Source organism: Trichosurus vulpecula, chromosome 5, assembly GCF_011100635.1.
Source record: "Trichosurus vulpecula isolate mTriVul1 chromosome 5, mTriVul1.pri, whole genome shotgun sequence".
NCBI lineage: Eukaryota > Metazoa > Chordata > Mammalia > Diprotodontia > Phalangeridae > Trichosurus > Trichosurus vulpecula.
Genome location: NC_050577.1, coordinates 211,986,202 through 211,996,780, shown reverse-complemented (window position 1 = coordinate 211,996,780; position 10,579 = coordinate 211,986,202). Strand labels below are relative to the sequence as shown.

Sequence of the window (10,579 nt, the reverse complement as noted above, 5' to 3'; positions counted from 1 at the left end):
AGGCAATGAGTCTAAGAGAACTTGGTTGCAGATCAGGGTGGCCAGGCTAGTTCTAACCCAATTCCCTTGGTTAAGGCTAAACACAGCCTTAGTCCTAAAATTTCAAGGCCAGGAGCAACTTGATTGTGTTTGACCCAAAGTTGGGGGTGTTCACTAGGTTAATGCAGATTAATCTCAAGTAAATCAGGGCTTATTGCTCACCATGCTCAATCCTGAGATTGCCAAGATTTGCTCAATGTCCCTGGTTCCAGAAAGCCTTAGAGTTTCTCAGATTGAACATCAGAGATCCTACTTCTGTCATCAAGTTGTTCATTGAGAACTAACCCAGAAAAAAAAGTTTTAAAAAGAAGTTTATTAAATGTCAGAAATGGCAGAAGAGAAAGCCAAAATAGATGGCCTGATCCCCTTGAGCATCTGTAAGTTTGACATCATATAAAGTTCAAACCAAGGAACACAGAAATAATAGCTATTTGGCCAGCATATAGTCAGTTTCTAAATAAGGCACATAGGCTATTTGAGGAAATTCCTTGCATTCCTTGCAGCACTCTCTATGCAGAAGCAAGGCATGCTGAATAAAAGGTCTCTGAGGTCAGTATGTCCTACATACCCTGGGTTAAGCAATAAACAAGCCTCTTCTAGACAAGTCTAGCATTTCACAGTGTGGGGTGAAGTTCAAACATTACAGTAAAGTTTTCCTTGTAGTAACCCACAAATAAACATGTATAAACAAGACATACATGCACATATACATATGTATGTATATATACTATATATGATAAATTGGAGATTATCAATCTATAGAAAGTGCTAGTATTAAGCAGGATCAGGAAAGGTTTCTTGTAGAAGGTGAGATTTTAGCTAGGAACTTAAAGGAAGCCATAGAGGGCAGAAGATAAAAATGAGAAGAGAAAATTCCAGGTATATGGGACATACAGTGAAATACTCAGAGTTAGGATATCAAGGGTCATGTCTGAGGAACTTCAAGGAGAATAATGTCACTTGATCACAGAGAAAGAGGGCATGAATAAAGTTTAAGAATGCTAGAACAGGAAGAGAGGGTTGGCTTATGGATTGCTTTAATAATCAAACAGATGATTTTTATATTTGATCCTGGAGGAGGCCACTGGAATTTATGGAATCGGGATTGGGAGTGGTGTGGTCAGACTGAAGTAGCTCTTTAGAGAGATTAATTTGGTAGCTGAATGAAGGAAGAACTGAAGTAGGAAGAGACTTGAGGCAACGAGACCAATAAAACGGCTACAGATGTGAGATGATGAGGGCCTGATTCAGGGTGGTAGCAGTGTCATGAGAAAGGGGCATGTATGAATGATGTTACCAAGGTTGAAATGACAGAATTTGGCAATATATGGAATATGGGGTAGAGTAACAAGAGAAAGCAAGGAATCAAGCATGATATCTAGGTTATGAGCCTAACTGACTGGGAAAATGGTGGTGCCCTTTATAGTAATAAGGAAGTAATGAAGAGTAGAGAGTTTAGGGAAGAAAGATAATAAGTTCAGTTTTGGACACATTGAGATTAAAATGTCTAATAGGCAGTTGAAGATATGGGCTGGACTTAATATTTAACAAAAGGTTTTGGGGAAAGTAGAAAGTACTTTGGCCAAAATTGCTTATAAACTACTAATATTGTACACCATATACCACTATTAACTCTAAATGGAAACATGATTGAGACAAGAAAGGTGATATCATAAACAAATTAGGAGAGCCAGGCTCTCTTCTTAGTAGCCAAAAACTGGAAACTAAGGGGTTGCCCAAGGAATGACTAAGTAAGTTGTGTATATGAAAATTATACAAGATTATTAGGTGTGAAACTTCAGTAATCTTCCCCACCATTCTTAGCTCCCTCTCTGTGATTTTTTTGTTACAGCATTCTCTGTGGCTCAGCTGGGTTTTCCCTTTCAAATTCTCCAAGGTAAATATAACCTTGTGTATACAGATCTTCTGAAATTGACAATTTCTGAAAAAAACACATGGAACTTTTGTAAAAATTAGCCTTATATTAGGACACTGATATGTTATGAAACAATAGGGCCGAAGATTTTATATTTGGAGAACAGTCAAGGTCAGTGAGTATGATATGAATGATGATCCAACAAAGACAGAAAAGGAGAATTGAGCTTCTGAAAAAACTATAAGACTTTGGTCAACTTTAAAGATCAATGTGAACATAAAACCATGCAATTCCCTGAATTGCTTAAACAATTTACAGACTCTGAAAAAATGAAAAAAAAAGACATTACCCCTAATTAGTACCAGTTCAAAGTAAATAGTTTTTAAGAGGGTTGTACTGCATGATCCTTGCTCTAAACATTTGATAATCTGAATGCACACAGACAGATGGCTGATTGTGAAATGTGAAAGAGGTGACTATTTTTCAATTATATTAATAACCAATTGTTAAATTAGGATTGAGTTTTTTTCCTTTCTGTTTCCTCATTCAAAGACAAGGCCTTATAGATCTGTCAGTCATTCTCTGAAGGACATTGCTGGTAGATGAGATTGCCCAAATCCTTCTGGTACCTGCTCTGTGATTGTAGGCAGGACCTCACCCAACTAAAGACCTTACAAACAGAAATTAGGTTAGATTAGATTATAAACAGATTAGAATCTAGGTGAATACTTGCTCTTAGGAAACAAGTCTGTACCCTTGCAGCCCCACCCCCTCCCCCATTGTAGTCTAGAGTAGCCCAGCTTACTAAGGAGAAAACCAACTGGAGTGGTATGTGTAGAGATGGATTCCTTTGTCCAGATTGCTGAAGGCAGCTGAATCACATGATCAATTGTTGTTCTCAGCAGGAAGACTTTAAGACTTTTAGCCTATCTCTTCATTAAAATGTCTACAACCTCATTAATTGTTTACCAATCAGGGTTGATTTTCACCTACCAGGGGCACTTCCTTTTCTAAAGGCATTTAAGTATTCAGTGGTTTTGTCTTTGGTTACCCAGAGAAACCACTGACCATCAATTTATTGACTATCAGCTAGCCTCATTAATAAATTGATTACTAACTACCCAGAAACTCTGTCTCATGAACTTTTCATTTGTCTCAAATGATTCCCATATTGGTGACCTTTAAACTAAGTGAACATGGGGCAGCCAAGTGGTGCAGTGTGTAAAGCACCAGCCCTGGAGTCAGGAGGACCTGAGTTCAAATCTGGCCTCAGACACTTGACGCACTTAACTAGCTGTGTGACCTTGGGCAAATCATTTAACCCCAACGGCCCTGCTTCCCCCCTGCAAAAAAAAAAAAAAACTAAGTGAACATATACTCCAGTACTGGATAACTTTGATGAGGGTGCTTGGGTGCTTGTACTTGGACTCTAATTCTAACATCACATTTCTCCTTAGCCTGTGCTTAGGTGCCTGTGCCTGGATCCCAATTCCAAAACTACATCCAGTTCTAAAATCACATCTCTCCCTAGCCTCAAAATACTGTCTCAGGCAGTTCCTCTCCAGTTAAAGGGCACCATGACCTAGCAAAATACTTATCTCTCCTCCTGACACAGTAGCCAGCTGTACCTACCTATAAAATTTATTAGTCCAACTTCCTGTGTACATGCTAATTGACTGTGCACTGGGCCATAACAATATTTACTACTTACTGATATGTATCCTAGACATAGTCAAATGTATACTCCGTCGCATTCCTCTTGTCTAACAAGACATTTAATGGAAGCAGCCTGGACATTTCCAGTCAGCCCTGACCATTAGTTGACTTAGTGATGTTTCATGGCCAAAACCATACCTCCTTGTAGCCCCACCTTGGGCTATTTCCCAGTGAACTCTAGGTAAAAAGCCTGAGCAGTAGATACTAATTGTGCATATTCCTTTAAGAACTACCCACTCCTTAACCACTCCCTAATCCCACCCCAAAACAACTAATTGACACACTTGGCACATGTTTCACCCCAAAATGTCCTATATAAGATATACTTGTATCCCCTTTTAGATTGCAGGTTCCATAAGAACTCTTGCCTGCTGTGAAGCGTAACAATAAACTTTTGCCAACTTGACTTAAAGATTGCTTGGGTCCATGAATTCATTCCAGGCAACCCTACCCTGGGAACTTTAGTTTGGGATTCCTGAATCCCTGGGTTTTCTCCCTCAACAACTTGACTATGAAGGTGAGAGCAGAAGAGGATGGTGAAAAAAATGAGTTTTGAGATTAAGAAATGAAAGAGACCAAAGACTTGATTTGAGCTCATTTATGAAACATTACAGAGATGAAAATGAGAAGCAGAATCACCTTGGGAAACGATAAAGGGCAATGAAACAAACTTGAAAAAAGCTTGGAGAGAGACCAAACTAAGTCAGATTATGCCAAGAGTATTTCTGGAGATAATGGGGCAGAGAGGGAAAAATCCTGGATTTAGCATGAAAATACCTGGGTTCAAATCCCAGGTCTCCTACTTACTAGCTATATGAAGGTGAACAAATCATTTGACACCAATAAACCTGTGTAAAACATAAGACAATATAGAATTATGTTATTATTATAGAACAAGGGCAACAAAGAGATGTGAAATGGAAAAGATCTAGTAGGGTTTCTATAGCAACCTCTTTTTATCATTTAATTACAGTAGAATCACCACATTCATAATCTAATACCTCAGTGCCTGATATTTTGTGTGAGGAAGTGGAAAGAACACTCAAGAAAATGAAGTCAGAAACTTCTGTACAATTAGGCCAGACTACATACATACAGAGAGTATCCATGCTTGGAAGCAACCCAATTTCAAAGTCAAGTCAGAGGTCAATTTTCTACATCTGTTTTTTTAAGTCTAATTTTTAATTTATTTTGAATATTCTTTTCTTTTTAAATTTTGAATTCCAATTTTTCATCTCCTTCCCATGCCCTCCCCTATCCACTAAGAAGCCAAGCAATATGATGACAATTATACATGTGAAATAATGTAAAACTTATTTTTTAAAAAGCAAGAAAAATGAAGAAAGTGAGAGAATTACACTTCAACGTGCATCCAGAGTTTATCAGTTCTCTCTCTGGAGGTGGATAGCATTTTTTTTGTCTTGAATCCTTTGGAATTATCTTAGATCATTGTATTGATCAGAGTAGCCAAGTCTTTTGCAGTTGATCATTATTACAACTTGGTGTTACTGGGCACAATGATCTCTCAATTCTCATTTCACTTTGCATCAGTTCATATAAGTCTTGCCAGTTTTTTTAAACCACCCCCCCATCATTTCCCACAGCACAATAGTACTCCAGCACAGTCATATGCTTCATTCCATTCCCCAATTGATGTACATCCCTTCAATTTCCAATTCCTTGCTACCACAAAAGAGCTGCTATAAATATTTTTTGTACATATTTTCCTTTTTCTTTGATCTCTTTGGGATACAGACCTAGTAGTGTTGGGTCTAAGGGTATACACAGTTTATATAGTATACACTAGACCCTTTGGGTCTAGTTCCAAATTTTTCTCCAGAATGGTTGGACCAGTTCACTATTCCACCAGCAGTTCATCACCTATTTTTTTTTCCTTAATCCCCTCCAGCACTCAGAGTTGTCTTAATTTGACTTTCTCTATTTAATAGTGACTTAGAGCATCTTTTTCATATGATTATAGCTTTGATTTCTTCAGAAAATTGTCTGTTTATATCCTTTGACCATTAACCAATTGGAGAATGACTCTAATTAATGACTCAGTTATTAGAACTGAGTATATATTTGAGAAATAAGGCCTTTATCAGAGAAACTTCCTGCAAAAATTTTTTTATATTACTTAGTTGTCTACGGTATCTTTTAGCATAATGTAGTTTCCCTGATTATCTCTTTTAATTGGGTCTATTTTGGTTTTTACTTTGTCTGAGATCATGATTGCTATCCCTGCAATTTTTTTAGTTAAGCTGAAGCATGTTAGATTCTGCTCCAGACCCTTGTCTTAACTGTGTGTCTTTCTGCTTCAAGTGTGTTTCTGGTAAACAACATATCATTAAATTCTGGTTTCTAATCCATTTTGCTGTCTACTTCTGTTTTATGAGTGAATTCATCCCATTCATGATCACACTTATGATTACCAAGTGTGTATTTCCCTTCATCTCATTTTCTTCTGTTTCTTCTCTCTTTTTATCCTGTCCCTCCTCAAAATTCTATTTTGCTTCTAATCACTGCCTTCCTAACCATCTGCTCACCCTTTAATCATCTCCCCCTTTCTCTTATTCCCTTCCCCTCCAATTTCCATTTTGGATAAGTTACATTTCTATAACTAATTGAATGTCCATGTGTGTATATGTTTGTGTATGCGTGTATATGTGTGTGTGTGTGTGTGTATTCTCGCCTTTGAACCAATTCCAATAAGAGTGTAGTTCAAGCATGACCTGTCAAACACACCTCTATATTCACCTCCATTTTTTAAAAGATGAAATACAACACAATTTTGTGTGTCATCCTTGTGTAAGGGCCATGCTAATCTCTGTACTGTTCCAATTTTAGTATACGTGCTGCTGAAGCACATACAATGGACTTCCCCTCCGTTGTAAAAGCTCTTCCTTGCATGCCTGTTTTATGTGATAAAATCTTCACCGTTATACCTATCCTGTCCCTCTTCTCCCAGTGTATCCCTTTTCTCTCTTTGTTTTTTTTTTCCTTTGGTTATAATACCAACATAATAAACTCATGGCCTGTCTATGTAACTCTGATAATGATAAAGTTCTTAGGAGATACATGTATCATCTTCCCATAAAATGTAATGTAAACAGTTTAACTTTATTGAATCCCTTATAATTACTCTTTCATTTTTACCTTTTTGTGTTTTCCTTGAGTGTTTTGTTTGAATGTCAAATTTTCTATTCAGATCTGGTTTCATCATTACAAAGTCTTAAAAGTCTTCTATTTCATTAAATATCCATTTTCCTCTGAAGGATTAAACTCAGTTTTGCTGGGTAGAATATTCTTGGTTGTAATCCTAGTTCTTTTGCCTTCTAGTATAACATATTCTAAGCCCTTTGCTCCTTTTACATGGAAGTCACTAAATCTTGAGTATGGCTCCAGGATATTTGAATTGTTTCTTTTTGGTTGTTTGCAATATTTTCTCCTTGACATAGAAACTCTGAAATTTGACTAGAATATTCCGGGGAGTTTTCATTTTAGGATGTCTTTCAGGAGATGATCATTGGATTCTTTCAGTTTCTATTTTACCCTCTGGATCTAAGTTATCTTGGCAGATTTCCTTGATAATTTCTTGAAATATGATATGCACACTTTTTTCTTAGATCATGGCTTCCAAGTAGTCCAATAATTCTTAAATTATCTCTCCTTGATCTGTTTTCCAGGACAGTTGTTTTTCTGATGAGATTTTTCACATTTTCTTCTATTTTTTCATTCTTTTGACTCTATTTTATTATTTCTTGAAGTTTCATGGAGTTTCATTTTCACTTGCTCAATTCTAATTTTTAAAGAATTATTTTCTTCAGTGAATTTCTGTACTTCTCTTTCCACTTGGCTAATTCTGCTTTTTAAGGATTTCTTCTCTTCAGTGAATTTTGGTGCCTCTTTTATCATTAGAGTTTGGCATTAAAGCAAAATGCTGAAACATCATGGATCAAGGAAAATATGAGTTAAAAAACTGATCTCTCTGTAAATTTGTTGACTGTGTGACTTTGGGTAAGTAACCTCATCTCTGTTTATCTAAGTTTACTAATATGTAAAAAGGATAAAAGGGTTGTTTCAAGAGTCATATGACTCTGAAGTGCTTACCATAAGACCTAGCATATGGTAAGCACTATATAAATATTAATTATTGCTATTTATTTAGTTGAATGCTTTACTGGGTTTTAGAAGTGATTACTGTAAAATGTCAAAAGTGATAAGATGAATCGTTTTCTATATAAGATAATTTGGAAATGCATTTGATTGATTCAGTGTCATCTGACTAATAGTTTTGTTTCATGATTTAGATGAATGATAAATGCTGTTAAGAGGATAAGATTTTGTCATTGGATAATTTAACTTCTTTTATTTGGATACTGTAAAATTGTTAATTAAGTCATTAGAGGTTATTGACATAATATTAAAATCTATGAAGTATTTAATTAGGTATATTTTAAAAGAGAAGAATAATAATTACTTTGTTGGGAGAGAGAGAGAGAGATTGTAAAATCTCCCATTTGTAAATTTGCCAAGTTCCATCTACTTGAGCAAGGTCATAAAATTTTATCAGCCCTTTGAAAGAACTCATGAATTGGTTTTTAGAGAAAATGGGATCCCCTCCTATTACAAATACTCCCTGACAAAGGAAGGATAATTTATAAGTTTGTTTGTAGTTGTAGTAGTTGTGGCAATTTGTGATTATGAAAATTAAGAAGGTACACCTGAAACAATATTGAAGTTATATATTGAACCAACTTAGTCTTAATAGATTCCTGTCTTAGAAATTTAATCTTGCTTGAAGTGTTAAGACACAATACCTTAAGAGATAGATATGTATTTTTGTGGAGATTTACGATAATTAGCCAGTGTTTTTCTGTCTTGTGGGGGGCGGTGAATGATCATACCTTCACCACCTATGTGAAATTCCAGAATGTTACTATTTTCTTTATTTCTAATATTTGATTTTGACATCAGGATGAGTTTAAACTAGAGGAAGATGGGGAGAAGGAGAAGGAGGAGAACAAAGAGGAAGAGGCAGAGGGAGGGGAAGGAGGAGGAAGGACATAAGGAGAAGGAAAAAGGGGAGAAAGAGGAGGAGGTGGAGGAGGAAAAGGAAAAGGAGAAGAAAAAGAAAAGGATGTTGAGTGGAATCATTTTTGTTTGTGAGAAGCCTAGTAAACTTTTATTGCTAACTAACTTAACACAACAACATGAGATAACTATATGAGTCCTAAACTATGATTAGTGAAATTTTGCTATTTGAGGTAAAATCTCATGGACTTGTAATCTGGTTTGTTCTGAGTTTTGATTCACATATCAGAATGATCATTGTCAATAAACCACCATTTCAGGGAAAATAGCCACTAGCAAAGGAGTCCAGTCTGAAAACTACTATAGGTGGATCTCTGTGCCTAGGAAAGGTTGAGAGGATGACCTTGGTGTAGCCCAAAATAGGATCCTCTTTACTCAGTTTCCCCATTGTGGGGACAGGAATGTTTCCCACCTGATTAATTCTGAGTTGGTTATGTTGTTCTGTGAATGAGGTGAAACTTTTCTGTATTATATATTATTAGTATATACTATTCCAAATAGTAAATACAACTCTTACCTGAAACCAAATAGAACTAAGGCTACTTTATCCTATTACACCTATGTTGAGTCATTCTGTATCCTTAGATTTAGGATTGGAGGACCACTTTTGATATTGTTATAATCATATCCCTGTTTCTTGCTTTCATAGCTAACCAGGGCAAGTAAAACTATAATTTTTTTTAATATAATGAATCTTGTTGCAATATACCCCAATACCTCTGAGTTAATATAATAGGATGGAAGTATGAAAGATCCCACTGTTTTTACTCTGAATTTGTAGTCAATTCCATATCCCATGTAATTAAATAAATGAGCTCTTGTGTTTGTCATGTACCTATTAATGCCCCCAGAACCCACAGTAACCCAGAGCCAGGACCTCCCCAAACCACTAAATAAATGCCTTCCCGCTATCCTGTGGTGTGCTGCCCCAATGCTGGCCAACAGATGTGCATCAAACAGTCAGCTCAAGGGGGAGTCACACTTGTAAGTCAGCAGAAGCTCCAGAAGTCCGTGACACCAGACCCCAAAGAGAAGCAGACCTGCTACATCAGGCTTTCGCTGAGGGCTAAGTACTGCCAGCGTGACACAGCTCTGCAAGGCAACATTTTCTCACATAAGCAGGACCCACTTGAATGCCAGTTTAGGCATTTCAGCCAGGCCAATACCATCCTCAAATCCCAGAACCTGGGTGCCATCATCTGTGACATCAAGTTCTCTGAGCTCACCTACCTCAATGCCTTTTGGCATGACTACATCAAAGGCTCCTTGCCGGAGGTGCCCAAAGGTGTCTTCATCACAGACTCATTTAAACAGGCTGTGGGCCATGAAGCTATCAAGCAGCTGGTAAATGTGGATGAGAACTATGAGCTGGGCCAACAGGAACTCCTGAGGAACTTGATGTTGCAGGCACTGCCCTGATCCTTCTCTTGCCTTTCACAAATCTGGGGCCTCAGCTTGGCACCATCTCTGGAGTTCACACACTGTTTAGGGTTTTCTCCACACCTTTCCTGTCACCTTTGCTCCCCCTCCCCTTCTTTTTTAAAGGAAAAGACGAAAAAGTGGAAATGGTGTGTTTCCCATCCCCTTCTCCACCCAGACTTCCACAAGCCTGGGAATCCAGCCAGGGCAAGGAAGAAAGAAGCAGTCTTGTCTCAGAGGGCACTGTGGAACCACTGCTGAAGTTGTTTGGGGGGTCAATAGGAGGCTTTCTCAATCACCCTCAGGCTTCATGAGGGCTAGTTTTGTTTTGTTTTGTTTTGTCTAAGAAACCAAAGGGATGTGGTGTCAGAGCTTGCTGGAGAAAGGTAAGAGTCAAGGTTGTATCATGGGATTTACCACCACATTCCCTCCACC

The 10,579-nt window shown here is 37.3% G+C and overlaps 2 pseudogenes; one reads left to right on the top strand and one right to left on the bottom strand.

Annotated features, from left to right (window-relative positions):
* Positions 1–6,398: 6,398 nt before the first annotated feature.
* Positions 6,399–6,498, bottom strand: LOC118852533 (annotated as a pseudogene).
* Positions 6,499–9,535: 3,037 nt separating this feature from the next.
* LOC118851188 lies at positions 9,536–10,224 on the top strand (annotated as a pseudogene).
* The last annotated feature ends 355 nt before the right edge of the window (positions 10,225–10,579 follow it).